Genomic DNA, 26,641 nt, shown 5'->3' with positions numbered 1-26,641 from the left:
GAAGTAGACACATCATGTAAAAACTGATAACTTTATCTAAATAACCCAGCTGCTGGTTTTAAAGCATTTTTTGAAATAATTAGATTTAAAGTTGGAGAGCAGAAAGTATGCTTTTACCCATTCAGAAAAATGGATCATTAATTGCCACATATTTCCAAGGCTCTATTTATATAACAAAACTTTTTTTGTTTTTTAAAGAACACTGTAGGGAAGTGGACTTGGCCCAGTGGTTAGGTCGTCCGTCTACCACATGGGAGGTTCGCGGTTCAAACCCCAGGCCTCCTTGACCCGTGGAGCTGGCCCATGCACAGTGTTGATGTGTGCAAGGAGTGCTGTGCCACGCAGGGGTGTCCCCGCGTAGGGGAGCCCCACGTGCAAGGAATGCGCCCTGTAAGGAGAGCCGCCCAGTGCAAAAGAAAGTGCAGCCAACCCAAGAATGGTGCCACACACATGGAGAGCTGACACAACAAGATGACGCAACAAAAAGAAACACAGATTCCTGTGCCGCTGACAACGAAGCAGACAAAGAAGATGACGCAGCAAATAGACACAGAGAACAGACAACCGGGGTTGGGGGGAAGGGGAGAGAAATAAATCTTTAAAAAAAACACTGTATTAGGTAATACATTTATTGTGCTACTTCCAGGCAGTCATTGGTTAGTGGTAATAGTCCTGGGTAAGATTGCAACTTGTTTTGCTATACTCAGTAGCAAAACAAGGAATAGGTTACATGTCTGCTCACATCCAATTTGAAATTCTTTCTACAAATATTTTTCCTCTGAAGGGGAAATTTTATAGATGAAACTGGGCTATCAGGAACAGATTCTTTTTTGGACAATACTTCATTCATTTAATGAGACTTTACCTTTGAGATTCACAAAGGGAATAGACATTCAGTGATGTGTTCTTAGGGAGTTGTGCATGACTTGAGGAACTAGACTTGAATCCTTCTTATGAGCTTCCTCTTCAACCCTCCTTTCTTGGTGTTTGGCTTGTTGAGATTGATACTGCTTATTTTTGGAATAAAGTATTGTTTTTAATAGTAGTCTTAGGTACCTACCACCACTTATTTTAATGAGTTCTTAATGTCCTTCATGTATTTGCATTCTTGCAGGTTGTAGTGAAATTAATACATATTGTTAATGACCTGAGGAAGCTGGTAGTTAATTCTGTGCAGGATGGGTGTTCATTCTGTTTTATGGCTGCAAACTTTATTCCTAACTCAGCTTGTGTACTACTGGTTATAAAGAAGACTAGGTAGGAAAGAACAAATCCATCACCACTACAAGAAAAATCCCACTCCTGGGATTCAAAGATTCCTTAGGCACAGTTCCTGTCCTCTTGGTATACATAATCTAATGAGTGAAGAGGACAAGTAAACACATGGGAGATAAATGATATAATTAAGATGTGCACAAGCCATAGGAGAACATTAAACTAGATCTTTTTCTGGGGGTGGGGTTGGTTTAGGGAAAGCTATTGGATGGACATATCTGATATGAGTTCTGGAAAGGCAATTAAGAAGGCAAGCAGGCTAAGGGAAAGATAGAGAGAGGGGGAAGGTAGATAGGGATGTGAGAAATGGCATGGTAGTTTCGGAATGGTCAGGAAGATTGAGATAAAACTATGAACAACAATGCTCTCACCCTCATTTCAACCCATTCTGTAGGCAAGGCAAAATATTATTCTATTTTAGAAATAAGAACAGTGAGGCCAGAAATGTTGAGTGAATAATGCAAAATCTTATTATAACTCGCTCAGCTGGGATTTGAACAAAGTTCTGGTTACTCCAAATTCTGTGCTTTCAGTCTGCCATTTTGACCAAGGCCCTACTGAAGTGAAGGCTGAGTAGGATCATCTTCACTAATAAAATGAAGTTTTCCTTTCTGAGATTATATGTTCTTGGAGAAGTACTATGTGGTGTTTAACTTTGTGTGCATTGTGCTTTGTATGATGCTAGACTTAACCATAGCTAGCCAAACATTGTTTTGAATTGAATTGAATTAAATTGAATTGAACTGAATTGAATTGAATATATGGATAGGTATTCTACAACCTTTCTGAAATGAATGAACTTCTCCACCAGGACTTTGGCTTTCTTGCTTTCCTCATTTTAATTCTTTCCTGTCTGTTCTCTGCCTTATAAGGTAAGAAGTTCATTCCCAGATCCTAACTTAGAACGTCCGATCTCTCACCTTCTAATAAGTCTCTCCTTTGCACATAGTAAAGAGACCCTTTTTAGATGTATTTATGTAGAACTGATCCCAAACATGCCCCCCCTCCCATATTTATGTTCCATATAAAATCCTGAAAAAGAGACAAAGAAAATTATGCTTTTTTTCTTGACAAATGGTCTTGAAACACCAGTCTAAAGTATAGACAATCAGGGCTTCTTGAAAAGATCTTGGAGTAACTGTATCTTGTTTTTCACCCTTGCTCTTGGCTAGGGAGTTGATGGCATTTTTGCTTTCAGTGGTCTTTATTTTTTACCTTTACTTGAAGCTGATGAGAAAGGAAACTATGTGGTTGGGTTGGAAAGGGAATTAGAGATTTGATGCTGATCTGATGTTAACTGAGGACAGGGCTGAATTTAAGCAACAGAACTGGCTTATACTTACTGTTTCCTACTTTCTAGCCTTTGAATTGCATTGACATTCACAGAAGCTGTGTGGTGGCCAATTTTGTGTCAGAAAATTTGCATTTCCCAACAAAAAAAATGTACAGAGCTAAATCTATGGAAATAATGGTTCTTCTTTCCCACTGTAATATGGGAGAGGGGTTCTGAAGAATAAGCTGCATCAGTGATCACTGGGAAAAGCCTGTAATACCCTGCCCTGAGTTGGAGTGGCCCATGCTGTGTGCTCTGCCTATAACTAGCTTTTCTAGTGAGGAATCCACCATTTCTCTTGGCAGCCATTCTAATTCTCTGTCTGTCATAGCTTTTTCCAGTCAGTGAGCCTTGTTTTCTGCAGCTGCGTTTGGCCAGATGGTCCCATGGCTTCATTTTCCCCAGCCTGTCTCCATCATGCCCAATTATGAGTGGGTCACAAAACTCTGATTTTGTACATGGGGGAAAGAGTAGAGGGGATGTTTTCGTTCAGCTTAAAGATTCCTGTTTCATGTTATATGTTTGCCTTAGTTTTGCCTTTGTTTTGCTTGGGATCGCTATCACTTCTTGTTCCTTACAAATGACAGTATTGAGCATGGTAACATCTAAGGCTTTACTATTTATCATCACTTCATTCTACAGTGACAAATCAGTTACTCCAGGACCCAGTCCTAAGATCTCATCAGTGTGTTTACATCAGTATAGGGACCTAGTGTCACAAGTGACATTATACGTTCATTTGAGCAGTATACCAAATGTTCTTGGCTCTATTTTCAAGCAGTGCTCTATTGGAAAATCATCCATAATTTGCTGATTGCTGTCATTCCTGGGTCTCTGCTTTCCATAACCTCTCATTCCTGTTGAACAGCTGTGCTTCTGATTAGTTTTCTCTAGAGGTATTAACTTTTCAGCACTTTGCATAAGGAAACTTTTGAAGTAATGGGAACAATGGACCCATCCTTGCTTTGTTCCAGCCAGTTAGTCTGCTCTGGTTCAAAAAAATTTCAGGAAGAGAAACATGAAACTAAACAAAAAAAGAATTCACTTACGTATTTGTTAAAACAAATCTGAGACTTGGCATCATGAAAATCATGATTATCCATTCAGATTACAGAATAATTTTCTGTTTACTTAAACATATTTCTTTCTTGTCTATTTTTCCATGTAGTTTTAGAAACAAATATTTAGTTATTGGTAACACATGCCAGTTTTCTGAAAATTTGACCAGAGAAAATGGCTATAGTTGCTGAAGGTAACTCTATATAATCAGTTTTTACCCTTTATCCAGTTTAGATTAGATCCCATTGTTGTACAATGGAATCATAGAACAACATTGCCTTCAAAGCACTTACATATTCATTTTCTTTTTTTAAAAAAAAAAGCTGCTTTAAAATTTTTCTCCTTAATAAGTGTATATCATGATCATTAATAAAAGAAAATTTTAATTTTTCAAATACTCCCTTCTCTCGAAAACTAGTTTAGAGATTATAGTGAATACATTTATATGCCAGTACTTGGAATGCAAGAATAAACCACTACTGATAGGAGGGCTGAAAATTATAGGAAGGTTCATGAATTTTCTAGTAGATCCTCCTTACTATGAATTTATACCAGGGTTGGATATTTAGTCCTTACATATACAATAAAACATCAAGTTCTTTGATGACTAAATGACTGAACTAATAGTGATTGATAGTACCAACTCTATGTAGGTTAAAAAGGAGAAGCAATGTAATTATTAATTATCAGGAAATATTTTATGGAAGTGGTACTTGAGATGGGTAGGATTTAGTCTAATGTAAACAGAAACCCAGAAGAGGCAAAGAATCATTCATATGTGTTTAGGAAAGAACAAGATTTTTTACTTTATGAAGGGTTTGTGTAAGGGAGCAGAGGCAATTAAGGCTAGAAAGATAGGCTAGAGGTAATCAGATTTTGGAGAATTTGAAATTTTAATAAGTTTGTTTCTTATCCTATAGCCTATAAAGAGCCATTGAAGTGACATGAGGAAGATTTATCAATGTATTAGGAAAAAATTAGCCTTTGGCTAATAGAAAGGCATAATCAGAGAGGAAAGTAACCAATAACTGGACAATTAGGAGGACGTAGAGTGCCTGGGTAGAGATGGTGAAATATAAATAGAAGAAAGAAAGGACTAGGGAATAACAAGTTCTTTATTGTCATTCATTCATCAAGCACTGATTGCACATTTCAAATACTGTTCTAGGTACCTAGGTATCTAGATATCTGTTATAAACCAGTGTCTTTTCAAATTTTAATTTTCTAGTTATTGTTAGAATATAAAATAATTGGGTTTTTATATTGATCTTGTATCTACTATTCTTCTAAACTTATCTATCAATTTTAATTATCTGTAGGTTCTCTTGAATTTTTATGTACCTAATCATCTGTGAATAATGGCACTTTTATTTCTTCATTTCCAATTTATATACCTGTTATTCTTTTTCTTGTCTTATTCCTTTGGCTTGGATCTCCAATACAAAATTTGCAATGTTTGGTGGTGATAATAGTGAGCATTCTTGTCTTTTGTATGATCTCAAATAGATAGCTTTAAACAATTTACAAATGAGGAAGGTGTCTTCTGTAAGATATATTTTTGAACATACCCTTTATCAGATTAAGGATGTACACTTTTTTGCTAGATTGCTAGGACTTCTTTTCAAGAGAAAATGTTGAGTTTATTCATGCTTTTTCTGCTTTTATTGAAGTGATCACTGATCATCCTTTATTCTATACCAAGAGCTACCTAGACTTGTTTTACAACTACTAAACCAATTTTGTATTCATGAAATACAACTCATTTTACACATAATTTATCATCTTGTTTATAAGTTGCTGAATTTCCTTTGCTAAATTTTTTATTAAAATTTTTGCATCTATGTGTATCACTGAGAATAATATGTAATTTTCCTTTCTTATGATGTGCTTGATAAATTTCTTACCAATTTCATGGTAATAATGTTATGCTGGACTTATAAAATTGAGTTGGGAAAGTATTCCCTTTTTCTAAAATTTGAAATATTTTGTGTAAGACTGGCATTATGAAGAGTTCTTTAATTGTAGAATTCACTAATATAGCTATTAAGGGTGGGAATTTTTTTTTTTTTGGTGGTGTGAATAAATTTTTATTTACAGATGAAATTTCTTTAATAGCTGTTCAGATTTTCTAGAAATTTTTCTTTTTCAAATAAATTATTGGTATAAGTAGTTCAGGATATTCTTGTTATATTTTTCAAAGACTAAAGAATCTGTAGTGAGATACCCACTTTTATTCCTGAAATTGTCATTTTCTTTTCTTGTCTTAAAGTCTCCTTAGGAAGTTATCAATGCTCTTAGTTTTAAAGAAACCAAATGGATTGGTCATTGTCTTCGAAAAAAATAAAAAGTATACTGAGCTTGATTTTTAGAGAATTTAATGACTAGAAACATCATACAGAGATATGAACGGTTTAAGGAAACCAATGAGGGATTTTGAAGTAATCAGGTACTAACAATAAGAAGACATTGCCTTTACTAGGTATGAAGTATCAATGGAATAGAGCCCTATGAGTGTCAGTCATCGAAAGGGGAGAGTCTTTTGACAGGCAGTGTACTTGCAGAGGGATATAGTCCCTACTGTAACTAAATGATTAAAGCAAGGAGGAAACAAGGGAATAATGACCTTTCCTCCTCCCACCATCCTACCTCCTTTTTATTAGTGTACTTCCCTTTGTCAGAGCTGTACTGCAAGCTAGAGGACTAGGAAGCCTGTTTGCAGCACATGGGGTCAGACTTTGGGACAGACAAAGGCAGAGAATGAATCTGGGGGATCAAATAGAATAACCATCATACTAACTTATGGTTTTATTAACCTTCCTATTTGAATATTTATTTATATGTTATTACTTTAATATTTATTACATTTTCCTTACATTTTGATTTATTTCATTCTTTTTTCTAATACCTTGAGAAAAAGATTCTCACAAATTCTCACCCATTAATTTTTGGTTTTTCTTCTTTTTAAATATCAAGCTATCATTACCCTCTAGACACTGTTTCAGTTGTTTCGATTTTTGTTATCATTCAGTTCAAAATATATACTAATTTTCATTGCAGTTTCTTCTTTGAATATTGATTATATAGAAGTGTATTTTAAAATCTCCAATAATATTGGTATTTTCTGTTTTCAAAAGTGATTTTTAGCTTAATTATAGTCATATGATACATGATGTGTGTCACATATGACCTTTAACATCCACTGAGTTTTTTATGCCCAGTATATGGTCAGTAAATGTCCCATGTGTGCTTGTAAAAAGTGTGTATTATGCATTTGTATATTGGTATCCGATATATGATTATAAGGTCAAATTTTAAAATTGTGTTGAAGAGAGATCTTCTCTAATAGAGATATCTATCTACTTTAGTGATTTTTGCCTCTTTTTTTCTATTAGTTACTGAGAGATGATAAGAATGAAGTTCTCTTATTATTGTGATTTTTCAGTTTGTCCTTATTTTTTTTCAGTCTTTATATATTTTGAGGCCATATTATTAGTTTTACATGAATTTCAAATTATAGTACCTTGCTTATGAACTGAATGTTTTAATCATTATGATTTTTTATGATTACATTTTTCCTCTATTGAATCAGAAAGTTTATACACTTACACTATTCATTTAATGGTTATCATAGGGCTTATAGTTTGAACCTTTACTTATTGTTTCTAATAAGATAGTTTTAGTTATGTTCTTTAAGCATTTGTATGTTAGCCTTCCATTAATTTTGGGCTTGCATCATTTCTGTTGAGAAGCAAGTTGTCAACCTAACTTTTACTCCTTTATAAGTAATCTTTGTTTCTTAAGTTGCCTTTAAAATTTCCTCTTCGTCTTTTATTTTCTCCACCTTTCCAATGATGTTTTTACCTGTGTATACTTACTAATCCTACTTGGGATTTGGAGGGCTTCTTGAATCTGTGGATTGATGTCTTCCATCAATTCTGGAAATTTCTCAGCCATTATCTCTTTACATAATACTCTCCTGAATTTTCTCCCTCTTCTCCATTTAGGGGCTCCAGTTAAATCTATGTTAGACCTACTCACTATTTCTAAATCTCCTACCCTCTCTTCTATATTTTCTAAATTTTTATTTTATTTTGTTATTGCTGGGTATTTTCACCTTCTCTTTTATTTCTCTAGTATACCCTTCAGATGTATCTAGTCTGCTGTCACAGCCTTCGCCTGAGAGATTTAATTTCAGTTTCTAAAATTTTCAGTTCTAAATTATGTTTTGGTTCTTTTTCAAGTCTGCTATGTCATTTTTTTTTAGAATTTTGATTTTTCAGCCAATTTTAAAACTTCATTTTGTTATTGCCTTGAATGTAGGAAGCAATACTATTTTGTTTTTTTCAGTCACCCTCATAATACCAATATATGGAGTCCTTGAAGACCTGTTTTCATTGTCTAACATTTTTATAGGTTCTCATTTATTTATATTTTTGTGTCCTTGTGTGTCTAATTACATTTGATTTTATATAGGATATTGTATGCAAACAATTATTTGTAGAAATAATTTAAGGTTTAAAATGGTACTATTTTTCTTTAGAGAAAATTTTGTTTATTTCTTCCAGGTACTTAGGGATAATAGCAATCTGAGACTACCTAAGTCTAGTGTCAGGGATCAAGATTTTCTAGGTCATCTAATGATAAGGCTGAGCTTCAGTCCATTGGAGGACTGATATTTGTATTTTGTTTTTTGTTTTTGTTCACTGTTATTCCTTCTCTCCAATTTACTGCCACCCTGCTAGGCTAAGTTACTATCTCTATTCACTTTTTTTACCTGGTTTCACTGCTTCTACTCTTGTACCTCCTTTCAAATATTTTTCACTCAGCAGCCAGAGAGATCTTTGTAAAATCTTAAGCCACTGTCCTTTTTAAACCCATGTTAGGAGTTCAAACACTTTCTTGTCCGCACAAGACAATATTAATGATGTTATATCATTGTCTTCTTCTCCAACTTTAATTCACTTTCTCTTTCCTTATTCTATTATCCATACTTACTTCAGTTCTTTGAAAGGCAAGTTCTTTTTGCCTGTAACTCTCTTCTCATTCCTGTACTCTTTTCCTTTAGGCCTCAGTTTTTAAAGTTATTTTTTCACAGAGGACTTCCTCATTACCAAATCTAAAGGAGGCCTCTCCTGTTATTTTCTCTCTTAGCAACCTGTTCTTTTCCTCTGGATTACTCATTAAAACTTGTAATTATTCTCTCCTATTAATAAGCCAATGGGAGCAGATATAGCTCAAGTGATTGAGCAGCTGCTTCCCATGTATGAGGTCCTGGGTTCCTTCCCCAGTACCTCCTGAAAACAAACAAACAAATGAAAAAACCAACTTTCGTTTGGATAGTGAATGTAGCTAGTGGGTGAGCTCCTGCTTCCCGGGTACAAGGTCCTAAATTCAATCCCAGGTGCCTCCTAAAAAAAATAAGCCAGTGCCAAGACGACAAGGATCATGACTTATTTTTCCACCACCATAAACCCAGGACCTAATTTAATGCCTAGTATATAGAAGGGACTCATTAAATATTTGTTAAATGAGTGTATGATCCCTAGATGACAAAACCCATTCCTCCAAAATTAAATACAATTTTTATCTACCTTCTACCATGACTGAAATCTTTTCATTGAAGTTTTTTGTCAGGTTAGCAAATTTTTACAAGTCTAGTTAGTTCTTGTTTATCCCTTAGAAACTAATATTAGGATATTATCATTCTCCATAGTGCTAGGTCTGAAACAGCCAAATTTATCTTTTTTAACATATTCTGTTTGGTAGCTAATGTCAGATTTCTTGGATCCTTCATTTTCAGAATGCAAACACAGATTCTGTTAACTGAGGCTACCCAAAGCCACCTAGTTACCAAGTTTCAGTTTGAACTAATTTTAAATTTTCAGATCATGTGCTCTTGTCTTCTCTCGTCATTTCCCATAGGTTTTCAATTGTTTTTGTATTACACTTCTTTTTTTCTCTTTTGATCAAAACACAGCATCTGTTACTCCCTCAATACAACAAAATGCCAGGAAGAAAGAAGCATGAGTCATAGGAAAATGAAAAAAGAATGTCTCAAACATTGAGTTGAAGATGACTGCTCTTCTCCTCCAACAGAATTCTCATTTCCTGCCCTACGTCATTTCTTCCATTGAAATAACAACAACTGTAATTCTACCTAGGGGTGTATTTAGGGGAGGGGGAGTTTTGGAGAAGGATAGGAAAAAAGGGTGTGCAGCTCTTTTTTATTCCTCGTTTTTGAGTGAATGTATTGGTTATGGTCGTTGGAAGGGATAATAAGCTTTGTGGTGCTTGTGGTGTGAGGAACATTGAAGGGCACTGACACAGTATAAAAGACATTGAAGACTAGCAGAATAATCTTGGGTTTCATCTTCTTATCTTAGGTCATGCTCCTTTATGTAGTACTGTCCTTAATTTGGTCTACTGGAGTCCATATGAAACTAGTGAACTTTGGTTAAGTTTTGATCTGTCTGAGAAGAAAGCAAGCATGGAGAGTGAAAGAGATAAATGATCCTTACATCAAAATCATGTTCTAAATACTGAAAGCAATTTCTTGAACTATTTAACCCATCTGTATTTAAAATATTTATTTACTATTCTTACTCTTATAGGAAAAAAATACATCTTTGACTTTCAAGGCATTTGCAAACAATAGCGATGTGTTTTTTCATGAGCCTTGGTAGATAAGATGGATCTTGGTATGTCTTGTCTTTCCCTGAAGTAGTTATATTTCAAATGATTTATTACTTTGACTTGCTTTAAAATATCGTTTTGCTGCTTTTGTGATTTTTTGTAACAAACTCTGAGGGTAGTAGTAGATGTTATATTCCCCTGACACATTTTAATTTTTATGGTGGTATTCACTAAAAGAGTATTTATTGATTAATTTCCTTTTACCCCTCTTCTGTAGGATTTAAGTTAAAGTGGAACAAAAAATCCTGGCATTTTGGCATTAACCAGCTTAAGATTTAGTAAAATAATCACATTTACTTAACATTATTATATGAAACTTATTAAAGATTTTGGAAACATGGTGTTTATGGATCCTGTCCATTTTAGTTTTACATGATCAGTTAAATGTCTGTGCCACTAGGTTCACATTTCAATTTTGGGGTCGCTTACATTTCTTCTCCTTTCATATTTCAATGAAGAGACATTCTTACTCTGTAGTCCCTGCATAGTCCCTAATGACAACCCCTTCTCCCTAGAGAGCTCAGCCTCGCCTATGCTTATGAATGATGTCCAGATCTGAGTCACCAATCCACTTTCCCAAAAGTCATGCTTTTCATGCAGCTCTTCCTACCCCTTAACCTCTGGATCAGACTAATCAGAAGTAGAGTCCCTCTGAGTTGATAGGCCACATCGGAGAATTTTTCCTATTAGAACTATAGTTCAATATTTTTTAAGACCTAAAAATGCAATTTAAAACCTTCTGGCATTAATGCTGTTTCAGACAGGTAAAAAAAGAGGATGAATATTACTGCCACTGTGCTAAGCTTTGTGGATACTGAAAAGATATGAAAGAATTGGACTTGACCATAAAATGTTATAATCTGATGGCAAAGTCAGGAATATTATGTATGTATAATTGCCAAGATAGTCGTGCACATATGGTACAGTGGGAAAAATGGGGGGAAATTACCATACTAGGTACTTTTAGCATGGTGATGGTAAAGAATGACTATAGACAGGCTGAAAATACAGGACTGAGTCTAAGTTGTGAAGATTTTGAAACTGCTTTAGGTTTCAGCAAATGGACAAGGAGAGACTTATGGTACTTTTTTTTTTTTAGATGTGTAAAGGGAACAATTTGATCTGTGCTTTAGAAAGTTAGTTTTAGTAACAGAATGGAAGATGGACTAGATGGCATGAGATCAGATAAATTGATGTTTTAATAGAGTTTTGATCAAATATTACTTGAAATAATAGGCCACTGGTTAGACTAAACCTTTTTTTAAGACAAAAAAAAATGTGCTTCTGAGGTTATTGTTTTTTTACACTTTTCTTATTAAAGTTAATACATCACAAAGAATGCTACATTAAAAAACATTTAAAAAAACATAAAAAACATAAAAGGTTCCCACATAACCCATTCCCGACCCTCCCACTCCATCATTTTTGTAAATTGTATTTTTTTGAATACATATACATCACAAAAAAAGTTACTTTAAAAAATGTAAGAGGCTCCTATATATCCCCCACCCCAATCGTCCAACACCAACAACCTCCCCCATCATTGTGGCACACTCATTGCACTCGGTGAACACATTTTGGAGCACTCCTGCACCACATGGATAATAGTTTACCCTGTAGTACACACTCTCCCCCAGTACATTCAATGAGTTATGGCAGGATATATAAAGTCCAGCACCTGACCCTGCAATATCAATCAAGACAACCCAAAGTCCCAAAAATGCCCCCACATCACATCTCTTCTTCCCTCTCCCTGCCCTCAGCAACTACTGTGGCCACTTTTTCCACCTCGATGCTACAATTTCTTCCATTACTAGTCAAAATAGTTTTATAGTAGAATATCAGTAAGTCCACTCTAATCCATATTCTATTCCTCCATTCTGTGAACCCTGGGATGGTGATATCCACTCCACCTCTACATCAAGACGGGGCTTAGATTCCACATGGATGATGGATGCAATTCGTCTGCTTGCAGTTGTAGGCACTCTTGATTCCATGGTGTGGTGGTTGACCATTTTCACCTCCCTGTTTGCTGACCTGGGTAAGTCCAATGAAACAAAGAGTAGGAGTAACAACTCTGCTGAAGCTCAGGGCCCAGCTGGCACATGGGCAGTCCAAAGATTCAAGTACCCTGAATATGCACCATCCCTACCACCTACCACAGTTTCAGTAACAGTGACAGAAGAGGCATGTGTAGAAAGGTCACATCTGAGTCCAGCTACATCACACTCCAGAGCACAAATTCCAAAGCAGGGCCCTCTGACATGGCACAAAATTCCAAATCCATCTGCCATGACCATATACTGTGTGGATCTCCTTAGCCTTCAGGAGAACCAGCACCTAGGGTTGTATCTCTTTTGGCTCTCTCTGGGGTCCTGCTGAGGTGTGCATAAGCGTGACCCCTCTGATGACCTCCTGGCTCTTTTTGGAAAACTCTTAGCCATATAAATTCATTTGTTGTTGCCATTTCCTCCTTTTATTCAAGGCCAAAAAGCAGTTTTTAACACTTGATCTGGGGAAGCGGATTTGGACCAACAGATAGGGCGTCCACCTATCACATGGGAGGTCAAAAGTTCAAACCCAGGGCCTCCTGACTCATGTGATGAGCTGACCCATGCGCAGTGCTGATGCGTGCAAGGAGTGCCATGCCATACAAGGGTGTCCCCTGCGTAGGAGAGCCCCATGCATAAGAGTGCACCCCATAAGGAAAGCCACCCTGCACAAAAAAAGCGCAGCCTGCCCAGGAATGGTGCCACACACATGGAGAGCTGATGCAGCAAGATGACGCAACAAAGAGAGACACAGATTCTGGGTGCCACTGACAAGAATACAAATGGACACAGAAGAACACACAGCAAATGGACACAGAGAGCAGACAGCTGGGGGATGGGTGGGGAAGGATAGAGAAATAAATAAAAAATAAATCTTTAAAAAAAAACCAAAAAATAAAAAACACTTAATCCAACATGTAGGCTGAGATATTCTGCTGGTTTGAGTTGATCCTTTAATTCAAGGTCTCTTTCTAGTTGCATCAACAGTTAGTGATTGATAGTAATCCCTCGGTGCCACAGAGGCTTATCCCCAGGAGTCATGTCCCATGCTGAGGGGAAGGTAATGCATTTACATGCTGGGTTTGGCTCAGAGAGTGGCCACATTTGAGCAGCATGGAGGCTCTCAGGAGGTAACTCTTAGGCACCCTGCAGCTCTAGGCCTAGTTCATATTTCGGGCACACAGGCTCCTAAGCATAGTCATCAGTATCAAGGGCTCATTATGGGACCATCCTTCCTTGTTGGTCTTTGCTCTTGCGCTTGGGGGATTATTTTTGTTCCATTGGGAAATGTGACAGAGCTCCCCTGGCTAGAACCTCAGCACTTTCTCAGTTGGCATTTGTAACTAACTTCTGTAAAAATATCCAACATATATCAGAACAGTTTTATGTTCCCTATATACATGCCCTGGTGAACTCCCCCCCATCCATGTGTCCCCCATCAGTAACACCCCACACCAGTATTCCTCCCCTGCCATAGTTGAACTTCTCTGTGGTCCAAAACTTCTTCAGCAATGAAGCCTAATATATTGCCAAATTCAATTAATAGGAAATTGAAATATAGTGATGGGTTTAAAGTTTAGAAATAGAATACATAATAATTTAGACATACTAAAATAAAGAAAAAATAAATTGCTATATTAATAAAATGAAAATATTATAAAGCTTTGTTTTTAATGTTTTGCCTTTTATCACTGTAATAGATTTTGCCCGGTATGTACAGTGGCAAGGCACTTTCTTTCATTTCTTCCTCAGTGTCTTTATCTTTTCTTTTTTTTTCTAATTTTTAATTTTGTCTTCAAAAAAGTTTTAGATCACAGTAATTCACATACGCAATATAGGGGACTCCTATATATCCAACATCAAATCCTTTTCCCCTTTCCCTAGCAATAATCTTTTTACTTGTTCATATTACATTTGCTGCCACTCTGAGGTTATTTTTAATGGCAGAGTTGGGTCAGTATATGAAAGTCATAAGAAAAAAGTAAGATTTGATGGTTAAAAACTATAGCTGAAATACTTAGGTCAAAAGAAAGAGTATAGTCAAGATTTAGAATCTGGAAATTATAGAATAATTATAATTGATTCAGGGGAAACACCCAATTTACCTTTGTACTCCTGTGTTTCCCTACTTAATCCACATGGTGTCATTTTTTACATGTATTTTCTCAGAGCAGTTATTTTTCATTCACAGGCAGTGGTGATGACTCACTTTATCCCTTTTGGGTATTAGAGGCTCTGATTTCATTCAGGAGATTTTCCCATTCACCAGACAGTTTATTAGACATTGTTGTCTAGCTGGAATTAGTCTGGGGAAAAATCCTTAAATAAATACATCAGCATTGCTTATCTTACCCTCACATACACATTTTATTTAGCTAAAACTGAACTTGATGAGGAGTTTAAATGTTTTTCTTTCTCTCCAGATCTCTGGTTTCCTTGAAGTGACAACTTTAATTCAATAAACTTTACTCGTCTTATCATCCTCAATGATGCTATTAGCAAGGTAATTAAATAACAGGGTGAACATTACTGAAAAATTGTTTGAAACTCCTTGCTCATACCCTTCAATAATTGTTCTAACTTAAGATCATGTTTCCTTCTCTGAATGTTTACAGGATAGTCCTGCACAATTTATTACTTTCTTTAACATTGATTTGTAGTATGTGCTTTTCTCATCCATTGTACATTTTTAAATGTCCTTTTCATTGTTTTCACATTTTTGAAAGCTGTTATTTCTGGAATTTTTCCTCTGTCCTTCAAAATGTGTAACACAGTTTCAGATCCCCAGTAGGTACTTGAGGAATTTATGGACACACAATAATGCAGATGCCCCAGAATTTTTAAGTGAGAATTGTGGACTGAATTATGATACTTGATAGTAGGAAAAGGTTACTCTGAGGGAAATTTTTCATAATGTAGTGGAAAATAAACAGAAGATCTATCTTTTAGTCCTGATTCTGCTGTTTACTCAGTAGGTAATCTTTAGAAAAGTTATCCTCCCTGAACCTCAGGTTTTTAAATCAGTATAATGGAGATATTAATAACAAGTACCTAAGATCCTTTTGTGGTTCATAAGCATGATGTATGGGTGTTCACATGCTTGTGTGAGTTGTGCTTCCCTCCAACCTTGTTATGACATCACCACATTACCCATCTGACGTGAAAAAAAAAAGTACCTCAGAGTTACTGTGAAGTTAAGTAAGTATGATGATACATACAGTATTTAGCACAGTATTCAATCATTAAAGCATATTTTTACTCCACACTTTACTATTTCTGAATTCAGGGTGCATCTTGTAATTAGTGCCAAAGAAATTTGCCATCCTTCAGGCATTGTTGTTTTTTATATGTGTGGACTTATCATACAGAAATTATAGCTATTCTCAGAAAAATGCTTTGTAGTGGAGGCACATACTTAAATTTGAATACCTAATTACTGCTCTAAATAGCTTCAAAAGATTATGGTACAGTTTTGACATAGTTATTGTCAAGTAGATGATGTTCTTTCAAATGCCAGGCATACAGTTAAAGACAGTAGAAATTTTCAGATGATTTGAAATTAATTATATCATTTTAAAAATTAGGAAAAGTTGCATCACCTCTCCTTCTGACTTTGTGGCTTTTTTTCTGTGTTTCTGCTGCTTTCAGTTCTCTGTTTATAAAGAATTCCAGCAAAAAGACCAAGACCCACCCTGGCTCATGCCTCACCAAAGCAATCCAAGCAAAGGCCCCCCCCCATCTGAATCCAGTCCTATCAGGGGATCCCATATCCACAGGAATGGATTAGCTCCAAGAACTTGACCTTTTCTGGGACCCACAAAAAGCTTCAAACTGTCATAGATGGCTTCTACAATATGACAGTAAATTGTTGCTCTGCTAGACTTTTCTAAAGGAAGAGAACTTTATAATATGAACTCATTTATTTCCATACTAATCAACTTTACAGAGTAACAACTCAGATTGTATCAGTTTGGCTTGATTGTTTGAGTCTTAGTGATTGACTTTTGGTAAAAGTGTTACAGTGGCATGAGGGCAAGAGATAGCAGGTATGTATGGGGAGTTATAGCCTAAAGTTAAAGCAGGGGAATCAAGCGAGATGAAGCTGGAGAGTAGGGAAAGAACAGATCACAGGAGGACTATCATTTCATGTAAGTAAAGTAACTTTTGGGTGAGGGGAAATCATTGACAGATTTTAAGCTCTGTAGTGATGTAGTCAAAATCTTTTTCAAGAATGATGAATTGCATTTAATTCAATCACCTTGATTTATCTGATCCTCAAATGTGACTAAAATCATGGTTTATGACTTTTTAAGAGAGGAGTGCTAATTTATGGCCCATAAATGAACTCTTCCTCACATATAATTTATATTAATTACTGTTTGACTATTAAGGTACTTAATTAAAATTAATAATGGGAGGACATAAATAGGGAGCCCCTTTGATGCATTTTAAAAAGTACATTTTTTTTTGCACCAAGATCTAGAAAAGTTAGTTACAAAAAGCCAAAGATGTTTCTAATACATAAAAATCATTATTTCCAAGAAGCCTAAAATCTAACTGGGAAAACAAAGTTTTCATGAAATAGTATGAACTTTTCTCACCAACAGGGTATCTGCTGTCCCAAAAATATATTTTTATTTTTATTTTTCCTCAGTTATTTATATTTGTCTTTTTTTTCCTGGTCAGACTGAAAAATAGTAAATGGCAAAAGAGATTTCTCATTTGGGAACATTCCCTCCAGGTCATTCCTCAGTGTAGGAATCTTGATTGGAATTTCTGTCTTCAATTTTTGTGGAAAAGCTGCTTTTGCAGGAAGAATGTGTTTTTGTGTTTTTATCAGGGCACATCTAAACAGAGTTTTACATCTGATTGGCATATATATACTTTTTACTGAACTGTTTGAGTGTCATGATTGCCTTTAGAACCTGAAAATCAAAACAAGGTGCATGAAGCAAAAATATGCCCATCTGAACATATTTGAAAGGTCAACCTCCAGCCTATCAAGTTCAGATTCTTGCCCTACACTTGCTTCTCTTAGAGTAATACTTACATCGTTGGAGGGAAAATATGCTTTTTCTAAAATAAGGCAAATTGTAATGATTTGGGTTTGTCAAACTTCTTACAGGGCCCTGGCTTTCCATAAAATCTCCCCATCCAGTTTTCCCAAATGCTCTTCTCCTCATTCAAAAATGTCCACAGGGGAAGGGGAGAAAAATAAATAAAATAAATCTTTTAAAAAAATGTCCACATATTTTAATCTATGTGTTTCACATTCATTTAGACATCTCATTAAGTTAGATTGAGTGAAAATCACTAAGTGTCCAAGAAGCCTGTTCCTACTAACCTTTGGTTCTTAGAAATAGAAATTTCCATTTTGCCAAATGTAAATGAATTCCATCCAGTTTCTTTCTTTTCAAAAAGGGGCTTTGCAAAAGTGGAAAAAAATTCGACCTCTCTTTTCTTATTCTAGAGTATTTAGGCATGGCCCAAAAATTATAGTGTCTCTGGTAGTCTCTCTTAAAGTATGAACACTGGACCTCATATCCCCAGAGCAGTTATTTAAAATGCACCTTTATGGGCCCCAACCCAGATTTCCTGAATTAGAATCCCTGCTTGAAATATAGTATGAGTCTTTAGGAGGAACTGTGGCATATAGTAGGAACTCAATAAGTCTTACCTATTATTAATAATCCACATGCCTCTTAGAGATCAATTTGATGTCCAACAGGCATTTGGAACTTCCTTTATCTGAAATCAAGCTCATTATAATTCCTCCAAATATAATAAAAGGGATGCCAGTCATGGTGAATGTATATGCCCAAGCCAGAAATGGCCAGAAACCCTGCAGTCACTTATCTCCTATTTCCAAGAAGTCAAAATGTCCTGTAGATTTTACCTCTTTAACATCTTTCTAGTTAATTCCTTCAAATCATGTCCCTATCATTGGCTGTTTAGATCCATACCTCTGCTCCCTCCTGACCTATATGATTCAATAGCTTCTTTTCTTTGCCTTCAGTCCTTCAACTTCTCCAATAACTAATCCATCCTCCACACTGTGGTCTTTCCAAAAATTTGCATCTGATGATGCCATCTGCCTTCTTGATTGCATGGGCTCAGGCAGTAGTTCCTTATTAATGTCCAGGATGAGGTTTAATTCTTAATTTTAACACATAAGACCTACACGACCTGCCTCCTTCTTACCTCGGCAGCTTCTGTGTCATGATTTCTCTACCTGAGTCCTTTGTACCCTAGCACATACTATTAGAGTTTTCTGAATGTATATGCTGTACATATGCACTTTTTTTCTTCTGTTCATACCCCTTTCATGCAACATCCTCTTCTAGGTTCTTCTTGCTAACTTTTATGTGTTCTTTAAAAATCAGCCTTAATATCATGTCTTGAAGTCTTCCCCTGAATAAAAATCTGATTTAACTGCTACTTTTCTCAGAAAAGTATAAATACTCATTTTAGTGTAATAAATAATAAAATTCATTATTTCCATCTTGGGAAAGGTCAAGTGGAGTTTATCAGTCTGCAGTTATTTATAAAATTTGATTGAAACGCAGTTCTTTCTAAGTTTACTCTAGAACTTTCTAAATGTGGATAAGTAGCTGATATTTAGAATACTGCTTACATTTAAAGGGTAGTAATTGGGAGGGAAACGAAGTGACTTTGCTGCATGTGCAAGTTTCAGATTGTTTTATAAATCTCAACAAGAGAAAGATTATGCTTTTAAACTAATCTATACCTCTGGGTGTGATACCTTTTGATTGCAGCCAAGGGATTTTTTATTAGATTACTTGATAAGATCAATTTAGGGCTTTTGATGGGACTACATCAGTGAGGCATAACTCAGGCTGAGTCTTTGCCCCTTGCTGGGTCTGATACAAACAGAAACATAGTGAAAGACTTACCCAGACAGACACAGGAAGAGATAGCTCTGCCATTTTTTTATCCTGCCATGTGACAGAAAGGAGAGGTTCAAATTGCTGAGGCCCCAGGGAGAAATGAGCCATTTGCCTGAGAGCTTACAACTGAACTTGGGATGAGCATGGAACAGCTGAGACTGACATAGGAGACCTGGGAAGAAACAAGCTCTTTGCCAGGAGAGAGAGGACTATAGGATCTTTTAAGCATAAAGCCCCTATAGGGTTGGCTCATGGAGCACCTCAAGAGGATGGGTGAGCCCCGAAGGGAAGACTGAAATCTGGGCAGATATCAGTAGCATCTTGCTTCATCATATGACAACAAACCAGGATCAATAGTAGGTGATTTTGGTGAGAAAGCATCTCTGATGGTGCCTCAGTTTGGACTTTTCATGGCCTTGGAACTTTAAGCTTTTACCCCAAATAAATCCCCCATATAAAATCCAACAGATTTTTGGTAGTTTGCATCAGCAACCCTTTGGCAAACTAAAACACTGGGCTATTAATAAAGTTCTATATTTTGATCTGTTTGGTGTTTTCATGAATATAAATGTATGTAAAATTTCATTATGCTATATACTCAAAATCTGTGTGCTTAAGTATATAAAGATTCATCATGCTATATACAGGTATACCTTGTTTTATTGCACTTCCCTTTATTGTGCTTCACAGACAGTGTTTTTTACAAATTGAAGGTTTAATGCGACCCTGCATCAAGCAAATCTTTCAGCACCATTTCTCCAATAGCATGTGCTCAATTTATGTCTTTGTGTCACGTTTTGGTAATTCTTGAAATGTTTCAAACTTTTTCGTTATTATTATATCTCTTGTGGTGATCTGTGAATAGTGATCTTTGATACCACTGCTGTGCTTGTTTTGGGGCACCACAAACCATGCCAATATAAGGTAGTGAACTTATTCTATAAATGTGTGTATTCTGACTGCTCCAATGACTAGGCATTCTTCCCTTCTTTCTTTTTCTTGGCATGCCCTAGATTCTGAGACACAAAAATATTGAAATTAGGCCAATTAATAACCCTATGGTGGCCTCTGAATATTCAAGAGAAAGGAAGAGTTGCATGTCTCATCTCTCACTTTAAACCAAAAGCATGAAATGATTAAGTTTAACAAGGAAGGCATGCTGAAAACTGAGATAGGCTGAAAGCTAGTCCTCTTACATCAATTAGCCAGATTTTGAATGCAAAGGAAAAATTCATGAAGGAAATTTAAAGTGCTACTCCAGCAAACATACAAACTATAAGAATGTGAAACAGACTTATTGCTGAGATGGAGAAAGATTTAGTGGCCTGGATAGAACGTCAGACCAGTCACAGCATTCCTTAAACCAAATCCTAATCCAGAGCAAGGCCCTAACTCTCTTCAATTATATGAAGGCTGAGAGCATTAAGGAACTGCAGAAGAAACGTTTGAAGCAAGCAAAGGTTGATTAGTGATGTTTAAGGAAAGAATCCATCTCTATAACATACAAGTGTAAGGTGAAGCAGCAAGTGCTGATGTAGAAGCTGCAGAAAGTTATCCAGAAGACCTAACTAAGATTGTTGATGAAGGTGGCTACACTAAGCAATAGATTTTCAATGTAGACCAAATTATCTTCTATTGAAAGAAGATTCCATCTAGGACTTCTTCGCTAGAGAGGAGAAGGCAATGTCTGGCTTCAAAGGACAGGCTGAGTTGGTTGTTAGGGGCTAATGCAGCTGGTGACTTTAAGTTGAAGCCAGTGCTCATTTACCATCACAAAAATCCTAGGACCCTTAAGAATTATGCTAAATGTTCTTTGCCTGTGGATAACAGTACAACTGTTTATAATATAGTTTACTGACTATTTTAAGTCCACATTTGAGACCTACCACTCAGAAAAAATATTCCTTTTAAAATGTTGTTATTCATTGACAGTGCACTTGGTCACCCAAGAGCTCTGGTGGAGATATACATTGAAATGAAATCAGTTTTCATGCCTGCTGACACAACATCCATTCTGCAACCCAAGGATCAAGGTATCACTTTGACTTTCAAATCTTGTTATTTAAGAAATACATTTTGTAAGGCTATAACTGCCATGCATAGTGACTCCTGAGGTAGATATGGCCAAGGTAAATTGACAACCTTCTGGAAAGGATTTATTGGTATTCTAGATACCATTAAAGAACATTTTTATTTTATAGTAGGAGGTAAAAATATCAATATTCATAGGAGCTTAGAAGAAGTTGATTCTAACCCTCATGAATGACTTTGAGGGGTTCAAGAGTTCAGTGGAGGAAATAACTCCAGATGTGGTAGAAATATTAAGTGAACTAGAATTAGAAGTGGAACCTGAAAATGTGACTGAATTGCTACAATCTCATGATAAAATTTGAATGGGTGAGGAATTGCTTCTTATGGATGAGCAAATAAAGTGGTTTCTTGAGAGGGGATCTGCTTCTGGTGAAATCCTGTGAACGTTGTTGATATGACAACAAAGTATTTAGAATATTACATAAACAGGATTGATAAAGCGGCAGTAGGCTTTGAGAAGATAGACTTCAGTTTTGAAAGAAGTTCTATTGTGAGTAAAATGCTATCAAACCAGCATTGCATGCTACAGAAAAATTTTTGCAAGAAAGAGTCAATCAATATGGCAAACTTAATTATTGTCTTATTTTAAGAAATTGCCACAGGCACTCCAACCTTCAGCAACACCACCCTGATCAGTCAGCAGATATCAACATGGAGGCAAGATCCCCCACCAGCAAAAAGATTATGAGTTGTTGAAGGCTCAGTTGAGGGTTAGTATTTTTAGTAATATTTTAAATTAAGGTATATACACTATTTTTTAGACATAATGCTATTGGCAACTTAATAGACTATTGTATAATGTAAACATAACTTTTACATGTACTGGGAAACCAAAACATTCGTGTGACTCACTTTATGGTGATATTCACATTATTGCAGTGGTCTGGACTCGAACTCACAATATCACTGATGTTGCCTGCACTTAAAATCAGTACACATTGTTATTCAGTTTAAATGAATAAAAAGTAGCAGATCTTTAATTATAATATTTATTTTAAGATCATTTCCTCCATTTTCTGCTTTTCTTATTGAATGAAATCATGGGTGCCTTGCCTCCTGAGCACAATATTTAAATGCAGTTAGGTCAAGGAACATTTAGCTTCCTAGGGAAGAGGCCTTTACAATTTTAACTTACCACTAGATGATAATAAAATGGAATTAATTAGAGACATAATGTAATACTTTTGATTTATGTTTCTCCTGTTTTCTTTAGCATATTTCCCCCCCAGATTTGTTTCGTTCTAGGTTTTAATCTCCTCTGCTACTAATACGTTGCTTCTCAAGGTAATCAAATCTAAAGATTATTTTTTAAATAAATAAATATTTATTTATATAATACTGATAAAAATAAAGTACTGCTTCTGTGATTTTCAAATTGAAGTCTTAAATCCTTGAGCTAATGTTGGATTACATGATCTTTAAATTCTTATTCCTGAGAGTCTGTGGTTTGCTTTGAAGAGATATTATTGATTGGGAGCTGCATCCACTCCTGGGTTTGTCTTCCAGAAGGAATTTATCTTTAAAACTAGATGTATAAATTCCATCATATACCCCATTATGTTTACTCTTGTACCTCCAGCGCCTAAAACAGTCCCAGGCAAATAGTCAATGCTTAATACTAATAATAATAAAAATAATGAGTAAATGAAAAGATTACACATTGCAAAATAAACTTCAATTCATGTTCTCCTGGATTGAGTATAATTCACAAACTAAACTCAACTGTGTGATTTTGGTCATTTGTATTCTGATGATTTAACAATTAGAAAATCAAGTTATAACATGTCAAAAGGCTGTAATGACAGAGTTTCTAACTTTAGTTTACTTTTTAAGTAATTATGTTAAGAGACATCTGGTGGTTAGTGTAACATGTTTTACCTTGCTCCAAAATAAGAGATTTAATAATCTATTTCTTAGACAAATTTTAATGTTAACTAGAGATTTTTGTGAATTTCAAAAAATTATTGTTAATGAAGAAATGAAGAAGGCCATTTAATTTATCCCTCACCCAAAACCATTCTAGCCTGATGTATTAATGTAACCTATTCCACTGGGTTAATTAACAAGATATCTGTAGATCAACTTAAATGTTCTCTGGAGATAGAAATTTCAGCTGATAGAGAGTTGGTAATGGAACTTTTAGAAAAGAGTTTTCTCTTCAGTGTTTATTGCCTTTCTACCTTATCTTTCCTACTAAAATTACACTCTATTTCTGCAATTGGTGTCCCAATTTGTCATTTTTTTCAGTCTCCTCACATGAGTCTGTAAAGTTGAAGTTTGGAAAGATTCAAAGAAATTGTCTAATTGAATCAAGAAAATAATATCATAGAGAAGAAAATCAGGTTAACTAAGGAGAATAACATAAATTAAATTTAGGGTTGAAGAATTCAGATCTTAATTTTTAAATTGTTTCACTGGGTATATTTAAGTGCTTCTTTCTTGTGGGTTTTATTGTGGTTTGGTAGTACTGAACATTAAGAAAACCTGAGAAACAAATTTTAAAAATTTTGTTGCAAGAAATAAGGGTTAATATTGGATTTAACTACTTTTACCTAAAATTGGCCCTTTATCAAATCTGAGCTGTTGTGAAGGGGGACTTGGAAATGAATATAGGGGAAGAAATTAAAGTTACTTAAAGAAAAATAATCCCACCACTACATAAAAGCCAATAAAATTCTGGGGAGGGAATGGGGATAAAATTTCTCAATAACTTCTTAATCCTTTTTTCATCAAGAGATACCAAGAGTCAGTTATGACCCCTTTGCTGTGTTGTTTGCTTAGTAATAAATATGGGATTTTAAAAATGTTTATTTGTGGGAGTTAGGAATAAGAAACACTTTGGGGTCTCCTCTCACAGCTACTCATCAATCAACAATTCTGGAATTAGTACATTGTTGTAACCCGTGTTTGTGTCTTTGATGTTACTGCAAAATAAGGAGTCAGAGTTTCATTAGCCATACACTAAGTATTAGCCTTTTAATGCATTAGTTATGTAAAGTATAGATAAAACAGTATAATCCTGTACCTTAAGCAGAATTATATCAAATAAAAGATTCATTGAACACAACACAGTTTAATCCTGGGAGATGGAAAAATCAATTTAGTTGTTACTATGGCATTAGAGCAAGTCAGAAGTGCTGAAAGAAAACAACTGCCAGCCAAGAACTTCATAGCCAGCAAAACTTTATTGCAAAAATGAAAGCGAGATTAAGACACTCTCAATAAAAGCTGAGGGAATTCATCACCTCTAGGCTTGCCCTATAAGCAATACTAAAGAGAATTCTTCAGACTGACAGAAAAGGACACTAGACGGTGGTTCAAAGTGACATAAATAAAGACCTGCAGTGAAAGTAAACATTTGGGTAATTATAAATGCCAATATATATAATTGTAGTATATTGTTTATTATGTAACTACTGCTTACTTCCTACAGGTGCTAAAATGCAAATGTATAAATACATATAAATATGTTTTGGATATACAGTGTACAAATACGTAAGTAGTGAAACAATGGGGTTTACCGGAAAATTATAAGGGCACACCTTTGAAGTTAAATTGGTATCAAACAAGTATTATTGTTATATATTTAGAATGTTAAAATTTAACCCCATGGTAGCCACATGTTATACAGATTGAAATCAGAAAGCATTCAGTATGGTACAATACAAAAAATAAATATGAAATTAGACATTAATGGAAGTGAAGGACCAAAATGGTATCACACATGCAAAAGCTAAATAGCAAAACATTAGAAGAAAGTCTTCTATTATGAATAGTTAATTTAAATGTAAATGGATTAATGTCTCCAGGTAAAAAGTAGAGATTGGCAGAATGGATTTAAAAAACATGACCCAATTATATGCTGTCTGCAAGACCTTAAATTCGAAGATACCAGTAAGTTGAAATTGAAAAGGTGGGAAAAAAAATATACCAAGCAAGTAGGAACCAAAAGAGATCTGGGGTGGCTATACTAATATCAGATAAAATAGACTTTAAGTAAAAAACAGGAGTGACAAAGATGATCATTATATATTGATCAAGAGCACAATTCAACAAGAAGATGTAACAATTATAAATATATATTAATATATACCTAACAGCAGAGCCCGAAAATATATGAAGCAAATACTGACAGGTTTGAAAAGAGAAATTGATGATTCTACATTAATAATAGGGGCTTTAATACACCACTATCAAAAATGGATAGACTATCTAGTCAGAAGATCAATAAGTAAATACAAGACTTGAACGATACTCTAATTCAACTAGACGTAACAGACATATATAGAACACTTCACCCAATAAAACCAGAATACACATTATTTTCAAATGCACATGGTTCATCCTCCAAGGTAGATCATATATTAGGTAAAAAAAAAAAAGTCTCAATAAATTAAGAAATATTGAAATCATGCAATGTATATTTTTTGACCACAATGTAATAAAGCTAGAAATCAATAACAGAAGGAGAAATAGAAAATTCACAAATATATGGAAATTAAACAACTTCAAAGAAGTTGAACAACTGTTCACTTAAACAGCCAATGGGCTGTGATGTGGACCATTGACCATGAGGTGCAGTGGTGCTCAGAGATCTATTCACCAAATGCAGTGTCTGTCTCATGATGATGGAGGAGGTTGTTGTTATGGGAGGAGGAGTGGGATGAGGGGGGTGGGGGGTATATGGGACCTCATATGTTTTGAATGTAACATTAAAAAAATAAAGACAAAAGAAAAGACCAACCAATGGGCTAAACAAGAACTCAGAAGAGAAATTAGGAAAAATCTTGAAATTAATGAAAATAAAAATGCATCATACAAAGCTTACAGAATGCAGTAGAAGGAGGGCTGAATGGGAAATATATACCTCCAAATGCTTACATTAAAAAAGAAAAAATATAAACCCACAACTTACATACTAAGAAAAAAATTCTTGCAATCAGAGACCTAACTCCAAATCTGGAAAAAGCAGAAATAGAAGATCAAATTAAACCCCAACAAGGAAAGAATATAAAAGGAAGGAAATAACAAATATAATATTGGGGATAAATGAAGTAGAAAACAAAACAATGAATCAACAAAACCAGAAGTTGGTTCTTTGAAAACATCAATAAAATTGACAAACTTTAGCTAGACTAACAAAGGAAAATGAGAGGATACAAATAGTAAAAATCAGAAATGAAAAGGAGGACATTACTGCTGCCCCTGCATTGCAGTATTATCCACAATTG

At 35.2% G+C, this 26,641-nt stretch overlaps 1 non-coding gene across 1 annotated transcript; it reads left to right on the top strand.

The window, feature by feature from the left end:
• Positions 1–15,467: 15,467 nt before the first annotated feature.
• Positions 15,468–15,571, top strand: LOC111763720 (small nucleolar RNA U13). Its single transcript, XR_002796532.1, has one exon. It is a non-coding gene; the product is annotated as a small nucleolar RNA U13 (small nucleolar RNA).
• Positions 15,572–26,641: the final 11,070 nt, after the last annotated feature.

This window comes from Dasypus novemcinctus, chromosome 2 (genome assembly GCF_030445035.2).
Source record: "Dasypus novemcinctus isolate mDasNov1 chromosome 2, mDasNov1.1.hap2, whole genome shotgun sequence".
Taxonomy (NCBI): domain Eukaryota; kingdom Metazoa; phylum Chordata; class Mammalia; order Cingulata; family Dasypodidae; genus Dasypus; species Dasypus novemcinctus.
This window is presented reverse-complemented; position numbering and strand designations above follow the sequence as displayed.